Source organism: Anguilla anguilla, chromosome 5 (assembly GCF_013347855.1).
Source record: "Anguilla anguilla isolate fAngAng1 chromosome 5, fAngAng1.pri, whole genome shotgun sequence".
NCBI classification, from domain to species: domain Eukaryota; kingdom Metazoa; phylum Chordata; class Actinopteri; order Anguilliformes; family Anguillidae; genus Anguilla; species Anguilla anguilla.
In genome coordinates, this window is record NC_049205.1 from 10,386,157 (window position 1) to 10,399,792 (window position 13,636).

Consider the following 13,636-nt stretch of genomic DNA (forward strand, 5'->3'; position numbering starts at 1 on the left):
TTGTCTTACGGAGAGAAAAAAACGCTGAAAGAGAATTTTCTCAAATTGTTCTTTGAACAATAACAACTCTTGTATGACACCAGTTCCTTTCAAGATTGCATTTTCCTCCATTCTTATTTCAGTGATTATTTTTTTATGAAGAACTGAAGCAAATCTTTTGAACAGGAAAATATTAAACACTCATTTTACGATGACTTGATTCTAACAATGTGAACACAGTAAGAAATAAAAAAAAACAAAACAATCTAGTGTAATAGAAGAAACACAAGAGTTTATCATGAGCCTGCTGCAAATGGAGAAGCTACCGAAAAGGTTTGTGCTCAGTGGCGCCCCCACCTGCTCTCCAGTGGCACATTGCTGCCCAGGACCCAGCTGTCCTGCAGCGGGACCGACTCGGGTGTGGTTTGCAGCTCGGCGGGCAGGGCGGCCGGCGGGGCCGGGCTCTGGTTCCTCCGATTGGTCAGCGAGTTGTGGTTGAGGGCGGTGACGGAGGGCTGCTGCTTGTGGGGCGGCGGGACGGGCGGCAGCACCGGCGGGCCCTGGTGATTGGACGGTTGTTCTGCGGGCGGGGACAAAAAAGGAAAGAGATGATTTTTTTAAGGTTAACAGCTCTTTCAGGGTGTGGCGACCTCCCAAAGCTTTTCTTGAGTCAGCTCCAGTGTCACGGGCGGCAATTAACAGCTCCCACTGAGCACTGCAGGCTGGGCTGTGCGTGGGTGTCGCTGCAGAGCAACATCTGGATGAAATTGAGAGAGAATTACGAGCACTTTGACTTTAACAACTCTTTTCCTTGAGCAGCAAAAAAAAAAAAAAGCCTTACCCCTGTTGAACTGAGAGAGTCTCTGGTGAACGTGAGCACGGAGGTGATTTCTGACACAGCGACCGTGAAAAAGAAAGACCCCAAAACAACAACATTTGCTTTTGGCCCCCGGCAAGTTCTCTGAAACGGGCCGGGTTTTCACCTACACAGAGGTTAGGCGTCACGTACACCCAGCGTCTGCAGTGCGGGCGCGCTGCTGCACCAGGAGGCTGCTGTGGAAGACAGACGGCTGACTCTTTACGGCTGCTTAACTTCATATTTCACATCGGATTAGGGCGCGCGGCTCGTGTAGCCGATGACCCCAACTGCCGAACCGACCGAAGAACCGACTGCTTTTCCAATTTCACACAAAGCAGAGGTAATTACCTCTCGGAGTGACACACAGCTGTTATCATACCAACATTTACACTTTTTTTTTACACAAAAGAGGAGTGGAACATTCACAACGCATAAATAACTGCTTTACTTCACAGTGCGGTGCACTTAGAAAAAAAAGTCACTGCTGAATTGCCAAGATTAGCTATAGATTGAAATGCTTTAAGGCTGAATCAACAATACAGTCTTGAAATGACTGTACATCTAATTCCGGATCTATAATTTATTAAAATTTAGAGCTAGAATACACTCAGTATGATGCACAACGTAGTTTGTTGAGTCATGTTCCTTCAATACAAAACAATAGGAGGATACAGCAAGCCCTTTCATTTCAAATGTGATGAGACACTTGTCTTTAGCTTCTGTATACCACATATTTGATTATTTTAATATTCAATGCTCTTATCGGCTTTTATCAGTGATATAACATATATAATATGAAATGAGATATTAATCAATATACACCAATATCAGTATACCATTTAATAAAGTAATTCCAAATGGTTCTGTATAACTGATCACGCTGCCCTGTAACCAAATCCTGCCTGGCTTGACTTCCAGAAATTGCACCAGAACACGTGTGTGCATGCACGCACACACACACACACACACACACACACACACGGGCACACACACACACACACACACAAATGCACACACTCTATGCATTCTCTTCTTTCCCCCCTCTCTCTCTCTCTCTCTCTCTCACACACACACACACACACACACGTACACAGTGTTCCTACTACGATCAGATTTATGCTTCCCATGGTTTTTCAATTACATTTTAAGGGCAAATGTATGGATTTTCAAGGATTTATAAAGGCCACTACATTGGGGACTATATTTGGGGGAACATTACTTATTACAATACATTGTGTCTACAAAGACACACATTTTACTCTCCAGTGACCAATGACTTTTCGTATAAGAATTCACACACAAGCCAGTGAGCTAGCCGTCCAATTAGATACCATTATCCGCACACCGACATATCGAAGCTGAATATCAAGATAGCGAGAGAGCAAGAAAGACGAGCGCATTTTCCTTGTTAGAAAGGTTATTTTAGATTTTTTGACAATTTATTTTTTTCAAGGACAGCGGGTCGTGTCAGACTTAGAGGACTTTGCAGGACAAAGACTGGATTGGATTTTCACAGCTTTTTTAAAAAGGCAAATACATGTATATTGAGACTTCATAAAACATTGTTAACGGTAATGTGGATGATATCCAGCATCTGAAATGGATCAAACCTGCTGTCGTCAGTGCGTGCGAGCTGGTACCAGTACACACAGACCCTCAATTCGAGTGAGAACCGTTCGCAGAGGTGACCGCTGGGCGAGCTAGCACAAAACGTTCTCACGACGTCGCCGCACCGCAGCGCCAATGTTACGACAGTGACAGAACATTCCAGAAACGCGGCGAGAACGTGTTGTGTTGGCTGGGAGGCTGAAGGGTTCGTACGCAGCGAGACCGCGCCGCCGGGGCGTTATTCCGGGCTGATCTGCGTTTTCGCTCCCGAGGCCCAATGAGAGGCCGCGCTGTGGGCAGATGTCAGCTGTCCCGGAGGGTGGCGGCGGGCCAATCGGAGCGGGGTCGCTGGCGGGCCAATCGGAGCGGGGTCGCTGGCGGGTGGCGGAGCGCTCCCGGTTGACGGAGAGGACAGGGAATCGGATTCTGCGAGGCTCTCGTGTGCACTCTCGCTGCCCTCCGCTCGCCTTCAGACGGGGCCCCGAATTAGGAGCGTCGCTACGGTGATCGCCCGTGACAAGGGCTGAGCACGCTCGGCCGAGCACTGCGGCTCCCTTTCTGTGGGGCGCCGTGTGTGTGTGCGTGTGAGTGTGTGCGTGTGAGTGTGTGTGAGAGCGTGTGTGTGTGCGTGTGAATGTGTGTGCGTGTGTGAGAGTGAGTGTGTGTGTGCGTGAGAGCGTGTGTGTGCGTGTGTGTGTGTGCGTGTGTGAGAGTGTGTGTGTGTGTGAGTGTGTGAGTGTGGGGGGGTGTGTGTGTGCGTGTGTGAGAGTGTGTGTGAGTGCGTGTGTGTGTGTGCGTGTGTGTGAGTATGGGTGTGTGTGTGTGAGTGTGAGTGTGTGTGTGTGTGTGTGTGTGCGTGTGCGTGTGAGAGTGTGTGTGTGTGTATGTGTGTGTGTGCGTGAGTGTGTGAGTGAGAGAGAGTGTGTGCATGTGTGTACACATGTGTGTGTGTGTGTGTGCGTGTGTGAGAGTGTGTGTGTGTGTGTGTGTGCGTGTGCGTGTGAGAGTGTGTGTGTGTGTATGTGTGTGTGTGTGTGTGTGTGTGAGTGAGAGAGAGTGTGTGCATGTGTGTACACATGCGTGTGTGTGTGTGTGTGGGTGTGTGTGAGTGAGAGAGAGTGTGTGCATGTGTGTACACATGCGTGTGTGTGTGTGTGGAAGTGTGTGTATACGTGTGGCGGCTCATCCGCTGCACCAGTGCTGCACAGTGTCACCAGGCATGTGAATTCCTGCTAGCAGTCTTGCATTGGAAGCACTGGGATGGCCCCATCGGTCACAGTGGACAGGTCCCTATCTGAAGCAGGGCAAACTGCTCATTATTCTGCTGGCAGAACTAACATCAGCCTCTCAGCCTGGCGGTGGCCGCCATCGCCGTCGGTAACATCTGTTCATTTGGGGGGGGGGGGGGGGGGGGGGGTCAGGGGTGAGGGGGTGGGGGAGTGAGAGATGACTAGCCGGAGGGTCGAAGGCAGCTTTAAATCAGTCCGTGGGGCGGGACACGCACCCTTCAGCGAGCCACGAGGAACACCCCCGACCCCCAATTTGGGATAGGTCAGGAGGCACAGGCACGCCTCAGCACCCTTGACGAGTGCCTTCATATTTGGCCTGGGGGGGTCTCTCTCCCCCTCTCTGGAAAACCCTTCGGGACTGGGACCCCCCACCGGCATCTGATGCTCCAAAGTGGGGAAGCCGCACAGGGAGGGAGGGAGGGGGGGTGGGGGAGCCGGGGGACTTCACTGTGACCTGGTTCTGTGGTGATGAATGCAAATATTTTGTCCTCTTTAAACCTGCGCATTCAATCCAAAACTAAGGGCAGCGACACCACCCTTTCCATCAAAGATGACACTGGAAACCATGCAAGACAAAAAAAAAAAACAAAAAAAAAAACTGCAGAGCATTTCAGACATACCCATTTTTTTTTTTTTACACACTCAGACACTGCAGAGAGGAGTAAACCAAACGAGGAGCATGATAGCTAAACAGTGAACTAAAAAAAGCTGGGGTGGCAATTTGAAAATGCCATCACTGCGTTAGCAGAGCTATTCCAAATTAAACACAAAGAGAGCGAGGCTTCCCTTCGAAGGTGCTGCTGGATTTGGTTTGACCTGAATTTCAAAGAGATACACATTACATAGATGCATTGTCTTTTTTTTTTCTGGCTAAATTGCTATGAGTGCAACTATAATCACAGAGGATTTAAAGGCACCGGGCATAATGGTTCTGCTTAAGACCCTGGAAGACCTTTAATTGGAGCCCTGAATTATTTAGTTATTCCACTTATGCTGGATAAAATGTAAACAAAAATGACAGGCGAGGGTATATGATCTCACCTGCACACAGCAAGCTCAGCATTATTGCTGATTGCTCTCTCTCTTCCTCTCTCTCTCCCTCCCTCTGCCTATACACACACACACACACACATACACACACACACAGGCACACGCATGCACACACACACGCACACCCACGCACATACACACACACACACACACACACACACACACACACGCACACGCACACGCACACGCATGCACACACACACGCACTTACACACACACACACATATATATACATAAACTACTTATCTGTGTCTCAAACACACACAGGCGCACACACACACACACACACACACACACACACACAGTCCCTGTCCTTAATTCCTGATTGGCATGGTTACAGGACACTTTAAACAGGGACCAGATGTAGCAGCTTTAAGGGCCAGAGTCCGTGTTCACCGGCACGGTCTCTGATTTCACTGAAAAGCTCTCTTGCTGCTACAAAATCCCATGATGCTTAGCTGTGGCCTCGCTGCAGGGCCAGGCTGTGGATTCGGTGTTCTGCACCGCAGAGGTAAACGGAGATGATGAAAGAAAAAAGAATGATTAAAAAATAAAACAAGAGAGATGTAAGGTTGATGTAATATCTCACTTACACAGAGAAAGATCAGTATTATTGATCGCCTGACCGATATAAAATGAATCAATTCAGCCTATGCAAGCAGACAGCTTGCACACACATGCAAACACGCAGGGCATACACACACAGTAAACAAACAAACACAAAAAAAATCCATATCTTTATTTGCTTAGCAGAGGCCCTCGCCCAGAGTGACTTAAACAGCTAACAAACTATCCACTTAAGCAGCAGCGTATTCCACTGACGCAACAACGTCGATGCACCACCTGGGAATTGAACCCGCAACCCCTACAGGTTACGATCTCACTCCCCCGACCGTTTTGCAGCACCGCCGCTTCCAAACGCTCCAATCGTCAGGGCTTGCAGACCTCGAATCCTAGGGTAACTCCCAAATTTACGCCCGAAAATGAGAACCCTGCAGGAAGGGCCCAGGTCAGGCATTCTCAGCCGGGCCAGACGCGCTTGTCCTGGGATGGCTTCCCTGCGGTCAGGGGGCCATCGCCCGTCAGCGCCCACGCCGCCGCGCTGACTTACGAGCCCGCAGCTGGAGTAAATACGGCTCCCTTAATTGAAACAAGCCCCGCCGTCCTCACAGGGAGAAGCGCTACGGCGCAGAAAGGCCATTCGTCTCGGGAGAGAGGCCGCCTCGCTCCGGGAATCCCGCGCTCGGGTGAAGACCGGAGAATGGAATTTCGGAAGCTGGCCGCTCGCTTGGCGGAGTTACAGTCGGAGCAGGACCGCCGTCACCCGTCACTTATTTCCCCATTGTCAACCAGTCACAGCTTCCTCCTAGACAGCACGGTTTGCGGCTTCTTTAAGGACTGCTCTTCGGGCTTGATTGGAACTTTTGCTGATTACTTCCAAGCAGCATAATTGATAGCTCGCTAAGACGGTTTTAAAAAAACATCTGGGAACGTCGCCGTGTTTACACTGTAGGTAACCCTGTAGGTATGCGGCTCATCTGTTCAGTACACGCGTGTTAGTAAATACGCGCAGCATGCTTGTTTGTGTTAGGTGTTGCACAGATGTACAAGTGAGCCTTTTGTACTGAAGCAATCATTTAGACAAAAACAGCGTGACAACAACGGAGGTACACAACTGGCCTGTCTAAAAATTCCCCTCACAGTCAATCACGCGCTGGAACAATAAAGCCATGTCACAACAATAAAAATCAGCAGGCGCTGATCGAAAGGCCGCTTGTGACGGCCATCTAGTGGAACAATGTCGCTACTACAAGAGCGGCTCACTATGGCGGTTAGAGTCAAGCGAGGGCGTCGTCTGTTTCACAAACTACTTCTTCCAGACCAGGCCATCAAACATGCTCTGCTTTGTGTGGTGACAAAGCCAACTGGTTCCTGTCCACATAAGAAACCATTAGCTACACCTGACAGTTTCACTCATGGGCACCATATCTGAAGCAGGGCTGCCCAACCTTATCTGAACAGGACCCATGTGACGGGTGCAGGATTTTGTTTTAGTGGAGCACTAATCTAATTCAACTAATTAACTAATCATGGTTTTAAATCAAGACCTTGATAAGTACAATTAGGTGTTGTAGTGCTGGTCTAAAACAAAAAATCTGCTCCCACATTGGCTCTTTTTGGATAAGATTGGACACCCCTGTTTAACAGTCATCCTTTCCCTTATCTTTCCCTCACATTAAGCCATTTGCACTTGATTTGATAAGCGCAGAGCATTCTATTTGTTAAATCCGGGCATGAGAAACATAATTTGTAGACATAGGGCAGGGCACATCCATGGAGTAAGGTGACAGCCTCTAAATTAGGTCAGCCTCTTTCTGGACTGGAACAGGAAAGGAAGGATGATGCTTCTTTGGCAGATTTGGCTGTGCAAGCCTGCACTGGATGTGCCTCACATCGATTACAAACCCCCTTCCCCGCAGACACCTGAGCGGAAGAGCGCAACGGGCCGGGTTCAGTACGCACGCTTCGCCTGGGAAGCGCAGCGTCAACGTAGAGCGGCTGGCTGGCGCTCTCATAGAGCGGGGGAGGGGTGAGGCGGGGCAGGCTGGCACCGCCCGGTCGCTGCTCTGGCAGGGACCTTGTTCGCCATGCATGGCCCTCATGACCACCCCGCCACCGTCATGACCACCCGCCACCCTCATGACCACCTCGCAACCCGTTTTTTGGGGAAGGGTGGCGCGATCGAAGATGGCGGTCGGGCGCGTCCCAGGTAGTCGGGGAAGCTTGGCTTCGCTTCACCACCTGAGGGGTACTGCTCCTGGAGATTGGCGGTGGTGGCGGGTCAGATGACCGAGCCAGTCATCTGACCGCCTGACTCAAACCGATTACTGTCCTAGCTTGAAGAGGCTTACTGTACTTCAGCTCCTCTACTCAGCTCAGGTATCCATAGTTAATCAACTAACTTGTGGGCATTGATAGATGAGTTTTTTTCCTTAATAAAATAGCATATGCTATGTAAAACACTTTAATGCTGCAACTGCACCCGCTATACAGAAGAAATTTGGCCATCTTCTATATTCTCCACTTCACGTAAACATGGACAGTCTGACAGTGCCTACTGCTTAAATTGGGATTTTTCTCTGAAATTGAAGATGAGATTTCTCTTATTATGAGAGCTGTAAAAACTGTAAAAAAAAAAAAAAAAAAGCCAACACCTACTTCAAAAACAAGAGCAACAGCAGCAGTAACAACCTATCACAGAAACCTGCGGGTCAATACTGAGAATCCAAGCAATAATGATCATGTTCAGCAGTGAGCGACGTCCTCTCCACTTGAGAAAATGGCGGAAGCACAGGTCTGACTGTGGGCGAGGCAAATGCACGGCACACTTAGAGTAACTACAGCAATGTTTCACCGCAAACGCTGCCCACTTACGGCTGCCCTCCCCGTGCCCGATCAGAAAACATGAATAAATAAAATAAACGGAAATAATCCCGCGTATTGCCCAAGTCAGACTTGTATCCTTCTAATTGTGAAAGCGGACTGGAGTGCTCATTCATGCCTTTCTCCGCGTTGCTTAAGTGGAGAAACTCCTACCTTTGACTCAGAGGCTGCCTGCGAATGCCAGGTCTTTGACCGCAGAAGCTACACCGACACTTCAAAACTGCGCTTTTATTTTTTATTTTTTGTGTGTGTAGAGGGGAGAGACGCTGAAAGCGGCGGCTTTTCATTCCGGCTTTGGCGGAAGTTGCGGAGAGGGCTGTCTGTCGACAACGCGGCCGATTGCCGCGCGCGTCTCTCGTATCGGAGCACTTGCTTCATCAGCCGTGGGACGGGGGCGACGCTCGCGGGGAGACGGCCAATCGAAACCCTCCTTCGGCATGCGGAGGAGGCGCGTGCTTCCCACCGTGTCGTATCGCGGCGCTGCTCGCGCAAGAGAGGGGAACCGCGCAAACAAGCATAATCCCTAGCCCCTGTATGAACGATATCCATGTCAAATTTAAAGAAGTAGCGCTGGCAGTCAGGCTAACAGGTAGGGATGCAATAGTAGATACCCTAAAAAGGGGGGTTAGACCTAGCAACAGCAAAGTGCAGAGACTCTGGCCCTGTGTGTGCTGGAGGCCCATCATGCTTTGCAAGGCACTGTGTGTTTATTATAACTCATGAGCTCAGCAAGAGACAGAGATGAGGACGGATGGAACATGAAGGGGAAGGAAAGAGCAGACCGTGCGGAAAGAGAGAAACGGAGGAGAGATATGAAGACAGACGTAAGCAGGGAGGGTTTAGAGTGAAAGAGAGAGAACGGTTTAGATTGTGTATCAGGTTATTAGATCCCCCACCCCCCCCCCCCTTCCTCTTGGGCTTTCTGAACTCAGTTCCCATCAGGCGGCATCAGATGCACATCTCCTTAAACACAAAAACTCATTTCCAGAAAGCGGAAAAAAATACATGAAATCAGATTTTCTAAAACATATGCAGCAGGTCCACCATCCATCAAGTGCGTCATATCCAGGTACATCTGTCGGTCATCAGAAAAAAACACGAATGACACCTGAATGAACAACAAACCTGCACATCTAACTGTGCCTAAAACTACACTGATCCAAACACATCTGCCTGTGCTGAAAACAAAACTAATTTCAAACACATCTAACTGTGCCTCGCACTGCACAGAGCTTGGGGAAAATTGCATAGTGAAAACACAGCTGGCAGTAAACACCTTATACAATTTACCCAGACCAGGTAAAATATGGATCTGAATTCATTATATTTTTCCAAATGGATCTATATGCCTCAAACACAGCGGCAGTTTGCTATTTATAAAAGATAAATATCACCAGGTTATGACATTTATCAGCTCGGCCTGTCTATGTTTTCCGGGGGACAAAGTGCTTTTTAAATATTGACAAACCCGGGAGCATATCATTATCGAAGATCGATAAAAGCGTAAGTGGGCATGTGATGGCGTGTTCAGTAAAAGAGCACTCACGGTGAAAATAATTATGCACTCTTAAGAGGCCGCACAGTCGTTCAGACAACAGAGAAAAGTGCTGGGAACCGCAAGACAATTTAAGTAATTAAGCGGCTGCAGGCTATTAATGTCAATTTGGCAATCATTCAACACATTCTGGGCTGTTAATAACAGCACGCGAGTTACAATCTTTACTTAATCATTGATTAATCCTTAACTTATCTAATGTGGCTCATTAAAAATGTAAAACAACAAGTATCAATCAGCTCATTTTTACTGTCCGGAGTTTTTTTTTCCCCCCCATCCTTTTCGCGCCAAACTATTTGGCAACGGTGAGCAAAAAAAGCTTAAATAATGAAGAGTTGCTGAAAAGGCACATCGAGTTTGGGCACCTTGGGACGCTCTCCAAAATGGGACATGACCCTACAACTTCATTAAACCCATGTTTTTAATTTGTGTTAGAGATCCAATTTAGAACCTCGGGGAAAAGCCGGTAAGTGGTAGGTCTGCGATCATCATAATTGTAATCGTCCTGGGGGCGGCCGGGTGGAGCGTCCGGTTAAAGCGCTTGCTCTCGGTGCAGTCCTGGCTCCCCCAATTTGCAGATTCAGATCCTGACCATGCCGGTACCCAACAGCCCCCCAGGGCTGTGCATAATTGCCGATAACGTCACCCGGCGGAGTTTCGTTTCTACTCATTGCACAAAAGCGATTACTCTGCAGTGAAGCTTCGGGCCAACAGGATAGGCCATTTCAAATGATTGTCATAATCCTTCACCTCTATCGAGCACAGAAAATGTGTACCGGGCCCATATTTTTGTAAACCAATTACTGAACAGGTTTCCACTATTCCCAGTGCCGTTTGCGTACGCTCAGTCCTGACACGCTCGGTGTTTTAACACGCTGATGGTTACGGATTTGCTGTTTCGCACGTCATGTAAATGTAGTTACAATGCATTGAAACAAGCGAGTACTACAACCAAACAGCTGCAATGCCTATGCATAAAAGCTATGCAATTCCACAGTGTATGTGTTAGGGTTTGCGTTAATCCTATGGCCCTTGTAGATTAGGCATGCGAATGTGTTAAAGTCTAATGGCTCCTTAGCCAAGAAGCTTGGCACTAGTCTTTCATTCTGTAACTTTTTTTAAAGAAAGTGAGGTTTAAGGTCAGGCTTAGACAGTGTCTGTTTTTCCTCCCACTTCATTGCTATTCAGCACATACCTCATTTAAAGCGGACATTTACTTTGAAGTGCTTTTTTTAACACCACAAGTTTTTTCTTTATCCCACCTCCCCCCACCCCCCACCTGCACCTGCAACAGTTCTTCACAAATTTCCAAACTGCAGACTTAATTGTAATTACTGTAATTTATATCATTTATTGGGTGTAATTATCTTGTACATACAAGCCTCCTTGGCCAAGAACATTTGGGTAGTTATATTACTACTGATAACGTTTTAAATTATGTTTATTTTCTATTAAGCAGGCCTTCTCATTTTGCCTCCCAAGACCATAAAATGCAGGATATATACAGTACAGATATATATACTGGAAAGTACCATGTAGCCACAGAGATGAATGTAAAAGATTACTGCCTTTCCATTTGTTAGCTGCCCTTTAAAGCAATCTATTCGGCACTGTACACAGTAATAAAGACAGAACAAGCCCCTTAGTTTATCTCAGCAGAAATATGATCAGCTCTTGACCAATCCGAGGCCTGTAGGGCCATACGGGCCTTATGTGACCCAGAAACGTTAAGATGAAAAAATGGACACGCACCAACGCACAAGCACATAACCAGAGAGAGAGACAGAGAGAGAGAGAGAGAGAGAGAGAGAGAGAGAGACAGACAGAGAGAGAGAGAGAGAGAGAGGGAGAGAGGGAGAGAGGGAGAGAGAGAGAGAGAGAGAGAGAGAGGGAGAGAGAGAGAGAGAGAGAGAGAGAGAGACAGAGAGAGAGAGAGAGAGAGACAGAGAGAGACAGAGAGAGAGAGAGAGAGACAGAGAGAGCGAGGGGGAGAGAGAGAGAGAGAGAGAGAGAGAAACACGCTCCGTCCTAATGGCCAAACTAAGCCTTGCCTGAGAAGGCTGTAAACACGCTCATCAAAGGGCGAGCCCGTTTCGAGAAACACGGCCCATGTGTTAATAAAAGCCAACAGGCAGCTTGTTAAGTGGATGAAAAGGGAGCCAATCTAAACGCGCCAGACGCGCTGATGACTGCCCGTCCGTGGCGCTCGCCGCGGCCCGCTGATGTGCGCGCGATGCGAAGACGCCGCGGCTGATGAAAACCCCACAGAGCGAACGGCGAGCGTCGCTAACAATGCCGGTGCTGCAGAACCAGGAAGGCGCTACAGGCAAAAAGCCCTCAAACGGCACCGCACAGTTTTTTTTAACGGTTTGGTCCTCAATTGGTTCCTTAGCAACACTTCAAATTCACCCCAGCAACTGTGCCCAACAGATCAGGCCCCGGATTTCGCTGAAAACAGTCCAGACAGCGTTGCTATGTTATTAGCCGTGCTGCTACTATCAGAAGCTTGGGCATCCAAGCTTCTGTGCAGTCAGTGGGCATTCAACCGGTGTAGCTGGGCCAGCTCTGGTAGCAAAACAACTGCGAAGCAGGCACCAATGACAGCGCTTCGTTTGTCACCAAAGACGCACAACAGAATCGTCAATCGTGCTCTCAAGCCAAAAATATATAAAGATGCTTGCATTCAGGCATGGTAAACTCGGTTGAGTGCACCCGTTCCGTACGACTTCTGTATCAATAAAACAAGAAATCCATCTGTAAAAAAAATAATAATGATTTTAAAAAATGCAACAGTTTACTTTATCCAACATTGATTTTGGAGCAAAACTTGAAGCCATGGCCTGAGTGTTTCAGGCCTCGTTAAAAACAGATGAAGAGCGGGAATCGGTGCAATACTGACGCAACCATCTGGGTGTGATAGCCGGTTCACCTGTAGCTCAATGTTTGACTTGTTTTGATATGAAACTGCACAGGAGTTCCATGGAAAATCTGATCGCTGCATTACCTAGCTTGACCTTTCCCTGCTTTTAAAACGGGCGATCGCAGTTTGAAAGCACGGCAAAACCACGTATTCGATGGAAGATGTATTTTTAATGCGGCTAAATTGGTGCATATTTTTTTCTGCAACAATGGAGAGCTTAGGCAACACACATTAAATACACAGGCTTTTAGTACACTTTGCAGAACACTTAGCACATAATGAGCATAAGTGATACATACCCTCATTGGACCAAAAAAACGGCAACTGGCAAACAATTTGCAAAGCCATTCAAAAAAGAAAAAAAATACGTGGAATGACTAGACCCGCAGGGATTTCGTTTTTTGCCACTGACTACAGTCAAACCCCATCCAATTTCGCAATGCCCTGAGGTACCATTCGAGCTGTGAAGGACTTCAACTTTCAAACATGCAGGGCGGTGTAATGCTATGTGACTAATTAACAACGATCACAGCAAGATGCAATATGCTCCCACATGTAACCTCAGGAACTATTTACCGAGCCCCAAAGCTACTAGCGAGCTGCAGAATCCATTTTGAAACATATGAAAGGAAAAAAAAACGGCATTTCCCTGCAAACTCATCATAATCAGCGCTCACTTCAAAACGATGATGATGTACGGCGTGGTGATTGTTGTAATTTCCCCCGCTTTCAGGGACGCAGCGCTAATTACTGCCTCTTGTTTTACGCCCGCGCTTGTTTTCCACGCGCTCCTCCCCTTTTATTATCGACGGAGGAATGAATGAATAAGAAGGAGAGAAAAAAAAAACGCAATAAAACTTGCCTCCAGAGCAAAGTGTGACAGGGCAAATCCGCTTTTGTTCTCCCCCCATCTCTTTCTGTTCCTTTTCCCC

General features: G+C 47.9%; 1 non-coding gene and 1 pseudogene across 1 annotated transcript; both read right to left on the reverse strand.

The window, feature by feature from the left end:
- LOC118227517 overlaps positions 1–13,636 on the reverse strand; it is a 516,632-nt pseudogene that overhangs the window by 128,619 nt on the left and 374,377 nt on the right.
- LOC118228551 lies at positions 5,086–5,206 on the reverse strand. Its single transcript, XR_004765524.1, has one exon. It is a non-coding gene; the product is annotated as a small nucleolar RNA SNORA5 (small nucleolar RNA).